At 42.7% G+C, this 20,288-nt stretch overlaps 1 protein-coding gene across 6 annotated transcripts in view; it reads right to left on the reverse strand.

Moving 5' to 3' along the window:
• arhgef18b (rho/rac guanine nucleotide exchange factor (GEF) 18b) overlaps window positions 1-20,288 on the reverse strand; it is a 120,290-nt gene that overhangs the window by 43,034 nt on the left and 56,968 nt on the right. The window lies entirely within an intron of this gene.

The following is a 20,288-nucleotide window of genomic DNA, read 5'->3' on the forward strand; positions in this document are numbered from 1 at the left end:
GTGTTCATTGTAACAGACTGTAGATGGGCGTGATCGCACGTGCTTTACTATATTTGCAATCTTTTAAAATCCCAAATTGCGGGCACTAAATTGCGTGCTCCCTCACTCTAACAGAGTCTACTTGCTGTTGGTAACCGTTGTAAAAGTTGTGGATACTTAAAAAGAAAGTAGAATACAGAAATTAAGTTGTGTGTAATAATGTGAAATGACACAGGGAAAAAGTATTGAACACGGCAACTGGTATTTACCGTAATTTCGTGTATTATGCGCATTACCCCCCCCCCCCAATGTCCCCAAGTCAATAGTGCGCATTAGACACAGGTATAGTGAATTTTCTTAAAAAACTTTCACATTATATAAATGTATGCTGCCATCTTGAGGTTATGAAAAAGCTGGACACTTTCATTCCAATATGCTACCTCTCCTAGAGGTTATGAGAAACGTTTACGCTTTCATTCTAATATGCCACTGCCACCTAGAGGTTTTGAAAAAGGTGTAGTCTACACTTTCTTTCCAATATGACAGGGGTACGTATGACTGCATATATGTACAGTTGTGATCCTAACTTTACATACCCTGGCAGAATTTGTGAAATATATATATATATATATATATGTTTTTTTTTTTAAATATGACTGATGACTAAACAACAACCATAATAAATACATTTATGGTTGTGTTTTGTTTAATGACAATGCTTTTCTGAAATGAAAATTTAATTTGAATCCCAGTAAAATAAAATTAAGTGTGTTTCGCCTGGCCCTTTATGTTTTCTTTCAAGAATTGTACCCATCTTACAAATTCTGCCTGGGTAATCAAACATATGAGGACAACTGTGTGTTTTCTCATTTACTACATATAAGTAGGCCTCCAACTTGAGCCAGGCCCGTCTCCACCAAGACCTGATGACTCCTGCAAGCTGTGCCACATGAATAGCATCCTCCTCTTTTAAGCACTCTCATTCTGGAAAATAATTTACTAAAATCATTCTGTTTCACTTCATTTTTGACTATAACCAACTTCAAAGGCTAATCCCAAATGAATCCTCCAGGAAAATATTAAATACAATATTTTTCAGTTTTTATTGGCCATTTCTGAATTTGAAGTTAGTTCATTCATTGTTGTGACATAATCCTTAACATCAATACATTTAACATTAACATCCGTAAACTAATTAGATAATTGTAGGCGCGTTTCCTAATTAATGCAAAATGTAGTAGCGGATCAACTCATAACCGATGTTATGTGACCACGATCCGCAGCACCTCAACGCAAAAATAAAAAAAAGAGTATCTTCAAGTATTCTCTTTGCAGTATTCTCTAGCATTTTAGACAAAAGTTAAAACAATTACCTCTAGGGGGCATGAAAGGACTGGCCACTGACATAAGTTTAGGTCAAATCAACATTACAACATGACAGAAATAATGGGTGTACAGTAATTAAATTACTTTATTGCCATTACTTTAACAAATACTGTTAATGACATGCTTACTCTAACCTTCTCACTGTCCCGGCTATATGGACGGGTGTTTTCCAAAGTTTGCGTCCATTTGGCCCATATATTATTTTTTTTGTGTGTCCACGCTGCGTTGCTTGAACGCAGCATGGTTGCTTGAACGCAGCATGGTTGCTCCTTGTGTACATTCTTCAGGTGCCCGATCAAATTTGTTTAGATGACATTTAGAACATTTAGATGATGTTCCCCACAACGTACTTCAGTTGTGCACAGACTGCAAATAACTTACGTGTTGTTTGTCTGAGACGCCGCAAAAAAGTTCCACAATGATGACGTGTTTTTTCACCGACAAGTTTGAAAAAACTTTATTGGCCGTTAGATAGTTACAGTACTATGTGACAAGGCTAAATATAAACTAGCTGTTGGATTCATACGTGATGGCGACACGGAGTAAATGTCTTTTACGGAGCTGACCGATGATGTCAATGATCGGATCGGCGAATTATGACATGAAAGCCGATCGGCCGATCAGCATAAAAGGCTAATTATCGGCCGATACCGATCAAACCCATCAGATCGGTGTAAAGTCTACTTATTAGTTCTACTTTCTTTGTATGTATGGATTACTTAGGTTGTTCCCCAAATCTGGTGAAATTTTCATGTCAATGTCACCTTCGGAAGAATATTTGGTGAGAAAAATGGTGACTTGCTAAATACAAACCCAATTCCAATGAAGTTGGGACGTTGTGTTAAACAAATAAAAACAGAATACAATGATTGACAAATCATCTTCAACCAATATTTAATTGACTACACTACAAAGACAATATATTTAATGTTCAAACTGATAAACTTTATTGTTTTTAGCAAATAATCATTAACTTAGAATTTTATGGCTGCAACACGTACCAAAAAAGCTGGGACAGGGTCATGTTTACCACTGTGTTTCATCACCTATTCTTTTAACAAAATTCAATGAACTAAAATTGTTGGAGCTTTGTAGGTGGAATTCTTTCCCATTGTTGCTTGATGTACAGCTTCAGCTGTTCAACAGTCTGGGGTCTCCGTTGCTGTATTTTACGCTTCATAATGCGCCACACATTTTCAATGGGAGACAGGTCTGGACTGCACGCAGGCCAGTTTAATACCCGCACTCTTTTATTACGAAGCCACGCTGTTGTAACACGTGCAGAATGTGGCTTGTCATTGTCTTGCTGAGATAAGCAGGGGCGTCCATGAAAAAGACGCGTCTTGGATGGCAGCATTTGTTTCTCCAAAATCTGTATGTACCTTTTCAGCATTAATGGTGCCTTCACAGATGTGTAAGTTACCCATGCCATTGGCACTAACACAGCCCCATACCATCACAGATGCTGGCTTTTGAACTTTGTGTCCATAACAGTCCGGATGGTTCTTTTCCTCTTTGGCCAGGAGGACACGACGTCCCCAATTTCCAAAAACAATTTGAAATGTGGACTCTTCGGATCACAGAACACTTTTCCACTTTGCATCAGTCCATCTTAGATAAGCTCGGGCCCAGAGAAGTCGGCAGCGTTTCTGGGTGTTGTTGATAAATGGCTTTTGCTTTGCATAGTAGAGTTTCAAGTTGCACTTACGGATGTAGCGCCGAACTGTATAAAGTGACATTGGTTTTATGAAGTGTTCCTGAGCCCATGTGGTGATATCCTTTTCACATTGATGTCGGTTTTTGATGCAGTGCCGCCTGAGGGATCGAAGGTCACGGGCATTCAATGTTGGTTTTCCACCTTGCCGCTTACATGCAGTGATGTCTCCAGATTCTCTGAACCTTTTGATGATATTATGGAACGCAGATGATGAAATCCCTAAATTCCTTGCAATTGTACGTTGAGGAAGATTGTCCTTAAACTGTTCGACTATTTTCTCACACACCTGTTCACAAAGAGGTGAACCTCGCCCCATCTTTGCTTGTGAATGACTGAGCAATTCAGGGAAGCTCCTTTTATACCCAATCATGGCACCCACCTGTTCCCAATTAGCCTGTTCACCTGTGGGATGTTCCTAACAGGTGTTTAATGAGCATTCCTCAACTTCTTTGCCACCTGTCCCAGCTTTTTTGGAACATGTTGGAACCATAAAATTCTAAGTTAATGATTATTTGCTAAAAACAATAAAGTTTATCAGTTTGAACATTAAATGTCTTGTCTTTGTCGTGTATTCAATTAAATATCGGTTGAACATGATTTGCAAATAATTGTATTCTGTTTTTATTTATGTTTAACACAACGTCCCAACTTTATTGGAATTGGGGTTGTACTTATTTCAGCCGCTGTATGTCCATGTCCGCAAGTTATTAGCATTTTTAGAGATAGATCATTTTCAATTCCTGTAGCTGTAAAGGCAAGATGTCCCAATACTTTCGTCCTTATATCGCATCTGTGGTTAAGTTCTGTTTGGAACCAGAGATGCTTGAAAGCAGACATGACACATGTGTATTGCAAAGAGTCTGCATGGCTCTGTGCCATTAGAGAAACACAAGCTGTAGCGCAGAAGGCGTATTTATGGGCCGCAGATGGAATCAGAAACACATGCCGCTCTTTCTGCTGAGCACACGCTTCGGTAAGTTTGCTGCTTTGAGCTTTTGATGTGTTCTTAAGACGCTCAACGACGACACACACAAACACACAGTCGTCTAAAATGAGACAACATAATACCCTTAATAGTCCCTGTGTACATAGATGCGTGTCTGCCTAAACAGGCTGTTTTGACACACAGAAGGACCATGTAAACGTCAAAGGGAACAAACATTGCATTGTACACTGACCTACAAGAGAGTGAAAGATGATCCACACATGAGAACTTTATCATCTAATCTACACTGACCAAAATGACCTCTCTAAACAATAGAGAATACCTCCTAAGGTCTTTTTGTTCATAGTCCAAACTATTTTTCCCATATAGGAAATATCCTTCCATCAATTTTCTATAGTGCTTGTACTCCTTAGGGTTACAGGTGAGCTGGAGCCTATCCCAGCTGCCTTTATGTGAAAAACATGGTACAATCTTGACTTGTCACCAGCCAATTGGAGTGCACATCTAGACAAACAACCATTCACCCCTATGTACAATGCATGTTTTTGGAATGAGGGATGAAGCTGGAGTAACTGATAAAAACGCAAGCAAGCAAGGGGAGAACATGCACAATAACGCGATTCGAGGAAGGCCAGAGATGAGATTCTAACTTCAAACCTCAGAACAGTGAGGCAGATGTGTTAACCACTACTTCACCGTCTTACCTCCATAGGAAATAATGGAAATATAAATATTCGGCCCCTCCTTGAGCCGTCACCTTATTGTGGTGGAGGGGTTTCTGTGTCCCAATGATCATAGGAGCTAAGTTGTCTGGGGCTTTATGCCCCTGGCAGGGTCACCCATGGCAAACAGGTCCTAGGTGAGGGACCAGACAAAGCAGTCCAAAAACCCCCTATGACGAATACAATTAATGGATTCAGGTTTCTGGAGCCAGGTCTGGAGGTGGGGCTCGAAGGCGAGCACCTGGTGGCCGGGCCTGGACCCATGGGGCCCGGCCGGGCACAGCCCGAAAGGGTAACGTGGGCTGGTGTGTGAGGTTGAGAAGTTCCGACTAGATATAGTCGGACTCAACTCCACGCACAGCTTGGGCTCTGGTACCAGTCCTCTCGAGAGGGGTTGGACTCTCTTCCACTCTGGAGTTGTGAGTCACGGTGAGAGGTGCCGAGCAGGTGTGGGTATTATTGCTCCCCGGCTCGGCGCCTGTACGTTGGGGTTCACCCCGGTGGACGAGAGCGTAGCCTCCCTCCGCCTTCGGGTGGGGGGACAGGTCTGGACTGTTGTTTTTGCCTATGCACCAAACAGCAGTTCAGAGTACCCACCCTTTTTGGAGTCCTTGGAGGGGGTGCAAGAGAGCGCTCCCGCTGGGGACTCCATCGTTCTGCTGGGGGACTTCAATGCTCACGTGGGCAATGACAGTGAGACCTGGAAGGGTGTGATTGGGAGGAACGGCCACACCGATTACAACCCGAGCGGTGTTCTGCTATTGGATTTCTGTGCTCATCACGGATTGTCCATAACGAACATAATGTTCAAGCATAAGTGTCCACACGTGCACTTGATCGACTTTGTGGTCGTGTCATCGGACATGCGGCCGCGTGTCTTGGACACTCGGGTAAAGAGAGGGGCGGAGCTGATCACCGCCTGGTGGTGAGTTGGCTCCGATGGTGGGGGAAGATGCCGGTCCGACGTGATAGGCCCAAACGTATTGTGAGGGTCTGCTGGGAACGTCTGACGGAATCCCCTGTCAGAAGGAGTTTCAACTCCCACCTCCGACAGAACTTTGCTCATGTTCCTGGGGAGGCGAGGGACATCGAGTTCGAGTGGACCATGTTCCGCGCCTCCATTGCTGAGGCGGCTGACCGGAGCTGTGGCCGTAAGATGGTTGGTGCCTGTCGTGGCGGCAATCCCCGAACCTGTTGGTGGACACCAATGGTGAGGGATGCCGTCAAGCTGAAGAAGGAGTCCTATCGGGCCTTTTTGGCCTGTAGGACTCTTGAGGCAGCTGATGGGTACCGGCTGGCCAAGCGGAATGCAGCTTTGGTGGTCGCTGAAGCAAAAACTCGGGCATGGGAGGAGTTTGGTGAGGCCATGGAGAAAGACTTCCGGACGGCTTCGAGGAAATTCTGGTCCACCATCAGGTGTCTCAGGAGGGGGAAGCAGTGCATCATCAACACTGTGTATAGTGGGGATGGGGCACTGCTTACTTCGACTCGGGACGTTGTGAGCTGGTGGGGAGAATACTTCGAAGACCTCCTCAATTCCACCGACACGCATTCCCATGAGGGTTCTCTGAGGCGGGCTCTCCTATCTCTGGGGTTGAGGTCACCGAGGTGGTTAAAAAGCTCCTTGGTGGCAAGGCCCCGGGGGTGGATGAGTTCCTCAAGGCTCTGGATGTTGTAGGGCTGTCCTGGTTGACACGCCTCTGCAACATCGCGTGGACATCGGGGACAGTGCCTCTGGATTGGCAGACTGAGGTGGTGGTCCCCCTTTTTAAGAAGGGGGACCATACTCCTCAGCCTCCCTGGTAAGGTCTATTCAGGGGTGCTGGAGAGGAGGGTCCGTCGGGAGATCGACAGGCGGATCGGTGCAGCGTCTGCAGTGATGCGGACTCTGTATCGATCCGTTGTGGTAAAGAAGGAGCGAAGCCGAAAGGCTAAGCTCTCGATTTACCGGTCGATCTACGTTCCTATCCTCACCTATGGTCACGAGCTGTGGGTCGTGACCGAAAGAACAAAATCCCGGATACAAGCGGCCGAAATGAGTTTCCTCCGCAGGGTGTCCGGGCTCTACCTTAGAGATAGGGTGAGAAGCTCGGTCATCCGGGAGGATCTCATAGTAGAGCCGCTGCTCCTTCACATCGAGAGGAGCCAGATGAGGTGGCTGGGGCATCTGATTCGGATGCCTCCCGGACGCCTCCTTGGTGAGGTGTTCCGGGCACGTCCCACCAGGAGTCCCCGGGGACGACCCAGGACACGCTGGAGAGTCTACATCCTTCGGCTGGCCTGGGAACGCCTCGGTATCTCCCCGGTAGAGATGTTTATTGAACACACCGGCACGTTACTCAGCCAGTGGCTCACACAACAGAAATTTGAGCACATACTTTAAGAACATATTGAAGAGACAGCTGGAGTTCAGCTGGGCTGTGTTTTCAGCGCATTCAGCGGACACGCCTGCACTGACCAAGAGCTGAAAGGAGGTCTCTATTTTTCAAGATTTTGGAACCTCATTCTTGCTATACTTGGCAATTTTTCTATTCATTCAAATTTGGCAGGCTTGTTAACAACGCTGTTCTCTTTGGTGTGTCAAATTTAAGACATTTTTATTTAAACTTTACTGGGAATTTAATGTATTAAATAACATAGCCCAAAATCTTCCCCATGAAAAGTGAAAACCTTTTTGGAGATTTAACAACATATAAAATAAAAAATTCATGTTTGTTGTGTGAGATTAGCAGTAAATTGCATACTTTTTCCCAAATGGTAAGTTTTTTACAGAGCTTGAAGCCCTTTGATGGCATGCTACATGATATAAAAAATGTTTCATGGTTGTTTGGAGTATCGATTGCATCCATGCTATAATTAATGTTTGGATGAACCACAGGCAAACATTTATAGGGTAAAATTATCATCAAACTGTCTCCATATGGAAGGTTCAGTCCCTTTGTTGTGGTTTATGTCTTTTGCTTTTCGATTTCCTTCTTTACTGTATCCAGTCAGGGTTATTTCAAGTAGATCCAGAAAAAAATAAGAGGAAGGGTAAGAGATTAAATGGGATGGAAAGATGAAAAAGAAGAAATTACTGACAATCAACTAAATAAGGGAAGCTCCCTTGTACACGCCAATGCACATTGATGAAACACAGTCACTCAATAGTAGTGACTATATAAATAAGTCACTGACTATATAATTGGATAAGATTTAATGTCTAGATATGTATTTCGGAAGATTTTAGTTAGGGTGACAAGTCACAAAGATTGTCTTTGGTTTCTTGAAAAACAAAAACAAAAAAAGCCCATGAAGCTGACTGGTATTAAAAAATAAAGGCCAAATGAATGCCAGATGGCGGCACGGTGAACGGTGGTTAGCACATCTGCCTCATAATTCTGAGAACCGGGGTTCAAATCCCGGCCCCGCCTGTGTGGAGTTTTCATGTTCTCCCCGTGCCTGCGTGTCTGTAAAACGAAACATAAATCAAAGAGAATCACACGTTGGGTATTTAAAATAAACACAAAATATTTAATTCCATTCATCTTAATGCTAACAGGCAGCCGACTGGTTAGAGCATCAGCCTCACAGTTCTGAGGATCGGGGTTCAATCCCGGGTCCCGCCTGTGTGGAGTTTGCATGTTCTCCCCGTGCCTGCGTGGGTTTTCTCCGGGCACTCCGGTTTCCTCCCACGTCCCAAAAGCATGCATGGTAGGTTAATTGAAGACTCTAAATTGCCCGTAGGTGTGAATGTGAGTTCAAATGATTGTTTGTTTATATGTGCCCTGCAATTGGCTGGCGACCAGTTCAGGGTGTACCCCGCCTCTCACCCAAAAGTAGCTGGGATAGGCTCCAGCACGCTTGCAACCCTAGTGAGGATGAGCGGAACGGAAGATGAATGAATAAATGAATGCCAGATGTGAGCAACCCAAAATGTCAGACTGACACCAGTATCAATGTAAACCTTTTGTATGCGGTGCACAGGCCACATTATGAGCAATGATGGAAAAACAGTTTAGCGCAAACGACTCTAAATCAGTCTGGCATGCATTCCAGTCGCTGACTAATTACAAGCGACGATCCCCCCAAGCTGAGAACAATAGCACACTAGCCAACGACTTGAATACCTTCTACTGCAGATTTGAAAAGGACAGTTTCACACCACACACCAACCCGGCCCCACCCGCGACCACAATCACACCTCTGACCTCTGCGTTAACCATCCATGAACAGGATGTGAGACGCATCTTCAAACAACAAAAGATTAACAAAGCGGCAGGCCCGGACCACGTGTCTCCATCCTGCCTCAAAGTCTGCGCGGACCAGCTCGCGCCAGTCTTCACTCAGATCTTCAACAGATCACTGGAAATGTGCGAAGTTCCATCCTGCTTCAAACGCTCCACCATCATCCCAGTCCCCAAGAAACCTGCAATCTCGGGTCTGAATGACTACAGGCCTGTCGCTTTGACATCTGTGGTCATGAAGTCCTTTGAACGTCTTGTGCTGGACCACCTCAAGAGTGTCACAGGTCCCCTGCTGGACCCCCTGCAGTTTGCCTACCAAGCGAACAGATCTGCGGATGATGCAGTCAACATGGGACTGCACTTCATCCTAGAACACCTCGACAGTGCAGGGACCTACGCGAGGATCCTGTTCGTGGACTTCAGCTCAGCGTTCAACACCATCATCCCTGAACTCCTTTCATCCAAGCTTCTCCAGCTCAGCGTCTCACCTGCCATCTGCCAGTGGATCTACAGCTTTCTGACGGGCAGGACACAGCAGGTCAGGCTGGGGGAGGCCACCTCATCCACACGCAGCATCAGCACTGGGGCGCCCCAAGGTTGTGTCCTCTCTCCGCTGCTCTTCTCTCTCTACACGAACGACTGCACCTCAGCGAACCCGACTGTCAAACTCCTGAAGTTTGCAGATGACACCACTGTCATCGGCCTCATCAAGGACGGTGACGAGTCTGCATATCGACAGGAAGCGGAGCGGCTGGAGCTGTGGTGCGGCCGACACAACCTGGAGCTGAACACGCTCAAGACTGTAGAGATGATCGTGGACTTCAGGAGGCATCCTTCGCCACAGCTGCCCCTCACGCTGTCCAGCTGCCTTGTGTCAACCGTCGAGACCTTCAAGTTCCTGGGAATTACAATCTCCCAGGACCTGAAGTGGGCGACTAACATCAACTCCGTCCTCAAAAAGGCCCAGCAGAGGATGTACTTCCTGCGGCTTCTGAGAAAGCATGGCCTGCCACCGGAGCTGCTGAGACAGTTCTACACAGCGGTCATCGAATCAGTCCTGTGTTCTTCCATCACAGTCTGGTTTGGTGCTGCTACAAAAAAGGACAAACTCCGACTGCAACGGACAATCAAAACTGCTGAAAGGATTGTCGGTACCCCCCTACCCACCCTTGAGGACTTGCACGCTGCCAGAACTAAGACAAGGGCGTGCAAAATCCTCTCGGACCCTCCCCACCCCGGTCACCAGCTCTTCCAGCTCCTTCCCTCAGGTAGGCGCTACCGATCAATGCAAACTAGAACTAGTAGACATTCCAACAGCTTCTTCCCTCTTGCAATCAACTTCTTGAACAGCTAACTTACAATTCCATTACAACAAGCTGGCAATTTTTTGACTTGAGTTCGTTGTCACATTTCTGTATTCTGTATTATGTATTACTCGTGCACTCACTGTAGTTGTCTCGCCGTGCTGCACTATTTGCATATAGTGGCCACTCATGCCAGAGTAGTATCTGCTTCATTTGCACACTGATTGAGGAGTATCTGTAACATTTGCACAACCATTGTCCCAGATTATCGCAGTACTCGTCACTTTAAACCGCATACACTCCTTGAAGTCTCAGTGCCCTTTGCACAATGGTCATTGCACCGGACTATTGCGTCATTAGCCATTCGAACTGAGGACTCTGCATCTTTTTGCACAATTGTTGTTTGTTGTTGTTTTTTGTCAATGTCTTTATGTCTCCAAAGTGTTCTGTAAATTGACTGTCTGTTGTACTAGAGCGGCTCCAACTACCGGAGACAAATTCCTTGTGTGTTTTGGACATACTTGGCAAATAAAGATGATTCTGATTCTGATTCTGATTCTGATTCTGAAAATACATCCTGTGGAGATAGGGAACACTTGGTGAGTCTTTTACAAGCCGTGGAGGGCAAACCCAATAGACTGTGACTGTGTTTGGAGCCCAGCTCACACAGCTGAGCATGATGGGAAGCCCCGAGGCACAGAGAGGCCCTTCTGTGGGAAAAGTCGGCAAAAGTCCCTTGTTCAACCCCGCTCCCTCCTTCTTTGCCTCCATCAGTCTTCCTCCATGAACACTGGCTTGCCTTAACACATAGACCTTCCATTGTTCCCTCGACAAGGTGACTGGCACCGAGTAGCAGCGGCGGCAGTTTTCCAGGGCAGGAAACTGCGCGGAAGCAGGGGAACATAAACAGTCCTGACTGACAGCACACAAACAATTAGCACTGGCGGTCTTCCAGAGGGTTCTGCTAATGACAGGCTTGTGCTAGCTAATTATACAGCCGAGTTCCTCTCATCCTGAAAACCGCTCAGATACACCCAAATCATACAGAGCCTGATGAGCGCCTCGGCTAACACTACACAATGGACTCTCTTGAGGAGGGTTGAAGGTGGCTAACCTGCAATTGGTGATCAGCGGTAACAAGATCACCTGAGAATGAGTGTCCATGGGCCATGTGAGTGGTGGCTGACTATATTTGAGAATTAAACTGTGTCTACAGTGTAGATGTATGCGCAGTACTGATTCATACTAGCACTTACGAAACTCACTGCCATTGACGGCTGCTGAATTAAAATATCAACGTTATGAATAAGTTAATCATAAATGGTCCACTCATGGGATTAACCCACCCACCCGACAAAAAGTCACAATTAAATTTCTAATTTTGACCAAATTCATACAAAACTATACCCACTTAGCTCCAGCATAAGATACTGTGTAATTTAATGTATTTCAATAAAAGAACTGTCTCAAAATATCTACCTTTAAAAAGATAATGAATTATGATTGACAAATATTCTATGACAGAGCGGTATTCATCCACTTTAAGCTGCCAGTAAAATCAGTAATTTTTAAAAACAAATTCCTGTGCTGCTTTTCAGTATCAATGGCAAAGACATAGAATGGGGACTTAAGTCAGATCAGCAATATTCTGGCTATGGACATAGGTACTATCAGACCCGTATAAGCTGCTGCGATGGGTTATCCTGCAATACTGGGACTAGGATGTTTAAAACCCAAGACTAACTTCTCCCACTCTACATACAATTGTCTCTGTCTAACAAATATTTTACACTTCTCCCAAGAGGCTGATGCTGTTGTCTTCATGTATCTAATTAGACTGCAAGATTTGCGTCGATGTGTGAAAACGTACAATGTTGAGGCCATATCCTCAAAAGAGGCTAATATGTATATTACTGTGGTTGTAGTTAATTTACTGAGAGCCGTTTCAAAAATGTTGATTCACTTATTTACAGTAGCTACATGGGAGGAGCCAAGTACTGTACTAAAAATGCCTCAGTATGATGTAATTCATTTGCATAGCAGTACAAAACAAAAAACGATCCCTGCTGGGATTCAATTATATATTTAAATACTCATTATTAAAAGCATGCATTTTGAGCTATGAAGAAGCATGATTTTTACAGCTGTTGTGCAGGATATCATCTGATTGTGGAGGTGAGTGCCCAACTGTATACTAAATCTGCTGAAAATATTAAATCAACTTAATAAAAACACTAATATTTGACAGTCCACTTGTGTCTGAGCTGTTGATTAATTATGTGGGTAAATGGACAAGATTACAGCAGAAGAGTCATACTGTAGTAAGAGCCAACACATGGTAAGTGGCTACATAGACATACAGTGCTGTAAAAAAGTATTGGCCCCCTTCTCAAATTCTTACATTTTTTCATAGTTTCCCCACTTTGTTTAAGATCATCAAACAAATATAAATATCAGACAAATGTAACGCAAGTGAACTTAAAATACTGTTATTAAATGACTTCATTTATTAACAACAACAACAAAAAAAACTATTCAGTTACCTGGCATTGTGTAAAAAAGTAATTAGCCCTCTTGTTAAATCATGCATTAAGTGTGGCTAGTCACAATTTTTGTTTATTTTCATTGTTCACACCCAAGCCTGATTACCTCCAGACCTATTTAGTGGGGAAACTATATAAAAATCTAAGAATTTCAAAAGGGGGACAATACTTTTTCATGGCACTGTAGTCCTCTGCCTTCCACCAAGAGCTCTTTCAGTCTTTACTCTCCACACAAACTGCTTCTGGATGATTGTTGAAGAAAGCAGTTATAGATATGTAGGTGGAGGTGGTAACATTACTCATGTTTTTTTTTTTTTTTTTAAGCCTACAGGATACACACTCTGGTAACATCATACAACAGTCAAAGGAAAAGGGGTAACCGAGGTTGAAATAATAACTCAAAGTGTGAAACACAAAGATGTAGGTTATTGTTTAATAATTGACCTCGTACTAGGTCACCTATACGTTACTCATAACAGAAGCGATGTCGTTTTACAATTGTGGGCCATTTTACCATTCAAGTTAAGTTTAGTCCACTACTCCCGTAGAGCAAATAATTTAGTGTAGACAATATTTAACTGAAAAATGGATGGATACAAACTGCCATTGGGTTAATTTACATGACAATGGTGTATGTGAACTGGAAGGCAGGTCTCAAAGTGGAAGTAAAATAAATTATAAAAAAAAAAACCTACAAATGGTTGTCGCTAAATTTTGAGTCTGAATTGGAGGACATGCATGTTAAGTACTCAGTCTGGGCTGCTTGAGTATGTCACAGTGACAAATTGATGGTGAAAGTACTCAATGAAAAAACTACTCAATAGTAACTTGTGAGTAACTTCTGATTATTATTATTTTTAAATCCGAGCATGAACCTGGAATCCAATCAATGAGATATGATTGGAGGTGTGGCCTAAAGCTGCTCTGGCCACTACAAAACACACCGGTTTAAAATTGTCTCTTGTCAAGAAGCCTGATGTAAACCATGCCTCGCTCAAAAAGACCTACGAAAAAGAATTGCGGTCTTATATAAAGCCGGAAAACATTCCAAGAGTACAGTGACAACGCGGTTTACGAACGACGCGGTTTTCAAACAATTCAGTCTCCTTCCAAAATTTTCGTAGAAAGATTACCTCTAGTTATGTATTATTTTCGGATTGCGAACGGTCTGGGTATGGACGAACGGTGCGTGACGATCATTTACAGAGAGAGTGCATAACGCATTGCTGTAAGCACAAAACTAGTAAGCGGAAATCTGTTAAGCTTGTGGCGGAAGTTCCGCGTCGGCATCCTTGATCATCCAATCACAAATCTAATAGTGTTTGTGATTAACGTGGTTTTAAAAAAAATATTGAATTGTCTTCATGTCGGCGTAATCATATCAAAATAGCTCTACACACGCATTCACTCGGCAGAAGTTCTGCTGATGCACATTCAGCCAATCCAGATGCACGGCGTTCTTTATGAATGAAAATGGAAATAGGTGTGATATCAAGGCACAGAAATTATTCTAAAAAACAAAAAACAAAAGGGCTAAACAGTTCAAAATTAGAATGGCTCCTAAGAGGAAGCACTTGATGAGCAGAGCGACCTGTGCTGTGGTTCTTGTCACGTTGTGCAACCGTCACTGACTGTATCACGCAATGTATCCGAAAAGGTAGGCAATATATCTTTGTTGTAGTTTTTTGCTCTTTATTAGACTGACAAAAAATGAGAAATCGCTCGCAGGTGATAGTGTGAGCGAGGCAATAAAAGAAATTATAAAATGATACAAATGATCAAAATAAATTTCTGTCATGTTGTAATGTTGATTTGACCTGACAGATTAGAATACATGACCTGACAAGAGAATACTTTTGAAGATACTCAGTATACAGGACACAAGTATATACAGTAAATGAGCAAGTCATTTAAATAGTCATTGCTCCAGCTTGTGATTGGAGATCGGTTATCGTTTTTTTTAAACTCGCTCATCAGTGATCGGCCCCAAAAATCCTGATTGTGTAAAACCTAATTATGTTTTCAGTGGTTTTTGCAGCTGTGAACAGGGATAGTTTTGATAAGGTTGTCCACTGTACATGAAACTTTTCAAAAAGGCAGCAGCTATTTTTCACTAGGCCATTTGTTGTTGTTGCGCAAACGTGCCCTTAAGTTCTCAGGTATTTCTATCGTACTGTTATTTGAGCTGCAATGAAAGGTTTTCAGGCTCATGCAGAGCAGTAACAGTAACTATTGTGCAATCTACTCATACTGGGTATGAGCCAATGGAAAAGTCTGTAACCAAGACCTTCCTAATCAAAAGGGCCAACCCTGATCAGATGAGATAACACATGAAAGAAGTTTCTCTGAAGTCTTCACACGCTGCGACTCGCTCCATCCTCCCTCATCCCTACATATGTTCAACTTCAGAGATACAAAAACATGTGCAGAGGCGTGTCTTTTTTTATGAGGTCTAATTATAGCGCTACGGTTTGCTGATGACTCCTAATGTTTGGTGGTAGGCATTAAATGGTTGCTGATATCAGGCTGGCCTGGAGCCTGGAACACATCCCGGGGTCGTAGCCGATGAAAAGGCTGTTTAATGTGTTTTTGATGAAGCGAGGGTGTGTCGGAAGGGGGGAGACAAACCGCTTCTAAATTTCCCATTAACGCAGCCAAGATAGTCCAACGGCAAAGCCAACAATATACAGTACAAACCCTGATCTGCGTGTGTACAAAACAAACAAACAGGCGGAATGAAAACAAATAGTGTGGGGATGATGTCAGTGGGCGCAAAGTGCTGACATGGCCTTGTATCTCTCTGGCTTCAGGTCTAATCTTGCAGTATAATCTTACAAACAAACAAAATAGCACTTTTGTGTGCATGGCTGTTTCGGTCAAGAGTCAAAGCTTGTAATTACAAAGGTGCTGAATCATCACATGTTCACCCAGGACAACTATTCGTATGCCGTCTCATATGCCACACGTTTTGGGTAAGATGTTCTCAAGGTCAGTAATGGCACAAGAAGAGTGAGCATAAGAGTTATATGAAGTAAAGAAACTTCAAAATTGATCACTTTACTCTAGGTCCTTGCCAGAGCTGTTAGCACCAGGCATGAAAACAAGCCAAGTGAGTCAAAGCTTTCCATGAAACTCACCAAGTCTCACATACAGTGGGTACGGAAAGTATTCAGACCCACTTAAATTCTTCGTTATATTGCAGCCACTTGCTAAAATCATTTAAGTTAATTTGTTTCCTCATTAATGTACTCACAGCACCCCGTATAGACAGAAAAAAACATAATTGTTGAAAATTTTGCAGATTTATTAAAAAAGAAAAACTGAAATATCACACTGCTATAGGTATTCAGACCCTTTGCTGTGACACTCATATTTAACTCGGGTGCTGTCCATTTTTTCTGATCATCCTTGAGATGGTTCTACACCTTCATTGGAGTCCACCTGTGTTTGATTATACTGCTTGGACTTGATTAGGAAAGCCACACACCTGTCTATATAAGACCTTACAGCTCACGGTGCATGTCAGAGCAGATGAGAATCATGAGGTCAAAGGAACTGCCTTAAGAGCTCAGAGAAAGAATTGTGGCAAGGCACAGATGTGGCCAAGGTTAAAAAAATTGTTTTGCTTCCCTTAAGGTTCCTAAGAGCACAGTGGCCTCCATAATCCTGAAATGGAAGACGTTTGGGACGATCAGAACCCTTCCTAGAGCTGGCCGTCCAGCCACATTGAGCAATCGGGGGAGAAGAACCTTAGTGTGAGATGTAAAGAAGAACCCAAAGATCCCAAAAAAACAAAAAAACCTTTAGGACTCCATGAGGGTGAGAAATAAGATTATCTGGTCTGATGAGACCAAGATAGAACTTTTTGGCCTTAATTCTAAGCGGTATGTGTGGAGAAAACCAGGCACTGCTCATCACCTGTCCCAACAGTGAAGCATGGTGGTGCCAGCATCTTGCTGTGGGAGTGTTTTTCAGCTGCAGGGACAGGACGACTGGTTGAAATTGAAAGAAAGATGATTGCAGCTAAGTACAGGGATATCCTGGACGAAAACCTTCTCCAGAGTGCTTAGGCCCTCAGACTGGGCCGAAGGTTCACCTTCCAACAAGACAATGACCCTAAGCACAGAGCTAAAATACCGAAGGAGTGGCTTCAGAACAACTCTGTAACTGTTCTTGAATGGCCCAGCCGTAGATTTGACTTAAATCCAATTGAGCATCCATGGAGACCTGAAAATGGCTGTCCACCAACCATCCAACCAGACAGAACTGGAGAGGATCTGCTAGGAGGAATGGCACAGGATCCCCAAATCCAGGTGTGAAAAACTTGTTGCATCATTCCCAAAAAGACTCATGGCTGTATTCGCTCAAAAGGGTGCTTCTACTAAATACTGAGCAAAGGGTCTGAATACTTATGGCTGTGTGATATTTCAGTTTTTCTTTTTTAATAAATCTGCAAAAATTTAAATTCTTTTTTCTGCCAATATGGGGTGCTGTGTGTACATTAGCGAGGGGGAAAAATTAACTAAAAGGATTTTAGCAAATGGCTGCACTATAACAGAGTGAAAAATTTAAGGGGGTCTGAATACTTTCCGTATACACTGCAAGGAAGCAAAGAGGGATGAAGAGTGGAAACACAGAGACGATGGAGAAAAATGTCAAGAAGAAAGCTGCACTAAATCGGTAGATTTTTGGTTGGCCTGAAGGAGTTACAAATGTGTATGTTATGATATTATGCACACACACACACACACACACACACACACACACAGACACAGTGATGCTGGAAACAACAACTCTTAAAACAACTAGCAAGATTTTCTATAGCTGAGATTAGGGGTTCCTTCAAGACATTGATTTTTGTAGTCTGTTTTTGTGATGGCTGAAGAATTTTCCAACATTTGCGATTAAATTGTAATAGTGTGTAACTATCGCTATTATCCCTTTTGTGATCTTTGCTAAAATCAAATTGATATATATTTTTATAAATTATATATTGTGATAAACCGTTTATATTCAGATACGCGAGTCGTATAAAACGAACAACAGCGCACCTCAGGAGACCTGAGTTCAGTGAGCATCAGATTAACTTTCAGTTAGTCCCACCGCAAACGTATACACACAGACACAGAGACACTTTTTCAGAGTAATATAGAGGTGCAAAGATTAATCGATTGATCAACAACTAATCGATTATTAACTATTCACTGACAGCCATTGCCTGAGCAGGGAACCCCTAGACTGCCAGGCATTTTCGAGCAATTTCACACATTTTTCAAGCCCCACACAATATTATGTACTATGACGATGTAGACGGATTCCGAATTACGTCTTTGGACGGCATTGGCAGGGAATGAGTTAAATGAATTGCTAATGATTTTTGATAATCAATTAATCATGTTGAGACCTTTTTTTAACTTAAAATTGTCCAAATCCTTGGAATCTTTGCCTCTTAACAGTAAATATTAATAATTGTATTTATTATAACAACAAAGCAGTAAATATTAATAATTATATATGTCAATAATAAAGCAGACAGATGATATTTGTGTTTAATAAAAATAAGACATTTGCAAACATCTGGTTTTTCTTTTGAAAAGAATCATCATTTTTGCCAATTTTCTGACAGATGCAGACCAGGAGAAGCATGCTTTTATCTCAAGTAGACTTGACTATTGTAATCGTCTTCTGACTGGACTCCCCAAAAAGAGTATTAAACAGCTGCAGCTCATTCAAAATGCTGCAGCTCAGGTTCTGACCAGAACAAAGAGGTCAGAGCATATTACTCCAATTCTAAAGTCTTTACACTGGCTCCCAGTCAGCTTGAGAAGAGATATTAAAGTTCTGCTACTGATCGATATATCACTATCACTATATCACATGCTGGCAATTTTTTTACTTGAGTTTGTTGTCACATTTCTGTGGGGCCAATTATATACTACTCGTGCACTCACTGTAGTAGTTTCGCCACGCTGCACTATTTGCATATCTGTTGTTGACCAATACTGGCCACTCATGCCAGAGTAGCATCTGCTCCATTTGCACACTGATTAAGGAGTATTATAGTAGTAGTATGTGCAACATTTGCACAATCAACATTGTCCCAGATTATCGCACTACTCGCTTGAAGTCTCAGCGCCCTTTGCACAATGGTCATTGCATCGGAGTATTGCAATTTTAGTCTTTCGAACTGCTCTAAGTGCTAGAGAACAATTGTCAAAAAAAAATACAAAATGTACCGGCATTACCAGATAACTAGCAACCCTTTATTGCTCAGTGACTGTTTTTTGTCAATGTCTTTATGTCTCAAAAGTGTTCTCTGTCAATTGACTGTCTGTTGTCATACTAGAGCAGCTCCAACTACCGGAGACAAATTCCTTGAGTGTTTTTTGGACATACTTGGCAAATAAAGATGATTCTGATTCTGACTAAATGGTTTAGGTCCTGAATACATACAAGAAAGAAATGCTAATGGAATATAAACCCAGTAGGGCTCCGAGATCGATAGAGTCAGGTCAAATAGTGTCGCAAAGAGTCCAAAGCAAACATGGTGAAGCAGCATTTAGCCATTATGCTGCACACAAATGGAATAATTTGCCAACAGAAGTGACATCAGCCCCAAGTGTGAATGTTTTTAACTCCAAAAACTCATCGTTTTTCCTCATGCTTTTTAGAGCATTTCCACTTTTAAATATTTCTTGGACTGTATGGTGTTTTAATTGTACTTTTATTTCATTTTATTGTTTTCTCTTTGTTTTAAATGTTTATAAGCTATTTTTTTCTCTTTCTTTTAAAATGCTTTTAATCATGTAAAGCAGATTGAGTTACCTGTGTATGAAATGTGCTATATAAATAAATTTGCTTTGCATGTTACGGACCAATCCAGCAACTGAATCATAATCAATTTATGTTTGTGTATTTTCTGAATTTTCATTATTTTATTTCATTTCATTTCATTTCCTCTTTTTGAATAATCCATCCATCCATCCATTTTCTGTACCCGCTTATCCTCACTAGGGTCACGGGCGTGCTGGACCCTATGCAAGCTATCTTCGGTAGAGAGGCGGGGTACACCCTGAACTGATCGCCAGCCAATCGCATGGCACATATAAACAAACAGCCATTCGCACTCACATACACACCTACGGGCAATTTAGAGTCTTCGATCAACCTACCACGCATGTTTTTGGGATGTGGGAGGAAACTGGAGCACCTGGAGAATAGCCGCGCAGGCACGGGGAGAACATGCAAACTCCACACAGGCGGGGCCAGGATTTGAACCCCGGTCCTCAGAACTGTGAGACAGATATGCTAATGAGTCATCCACCGTACCTTTATTTTTGAATAAAGGGAAGGTTATTTAAAGTTGTTTTAATAGATTAATCAAAAAATAATTGACAGATTAGACCATTAACATAATCGTTAGTTGCAGCCCTATTGGTGGTGAATTTCACCATCAATCACGGGA

The sequence above is a fragment of the Phyllopteryx taeniolatus genome, chromosome 7 (genome assembly GCF_024500385.1).
Source record: "Phyllopteryx taeniolatus isolate TA_2022b chromosome 7, UOR_Ptae_1.2, whole genome shotgun sequence".
Lineage (NCBI taxonomy): Eukaryota > Metazoa > Chordata > Actinopteri > Syngnathiformes > Syngnathidae > Phyllopteryx > Phyllopteryx taeniolatus.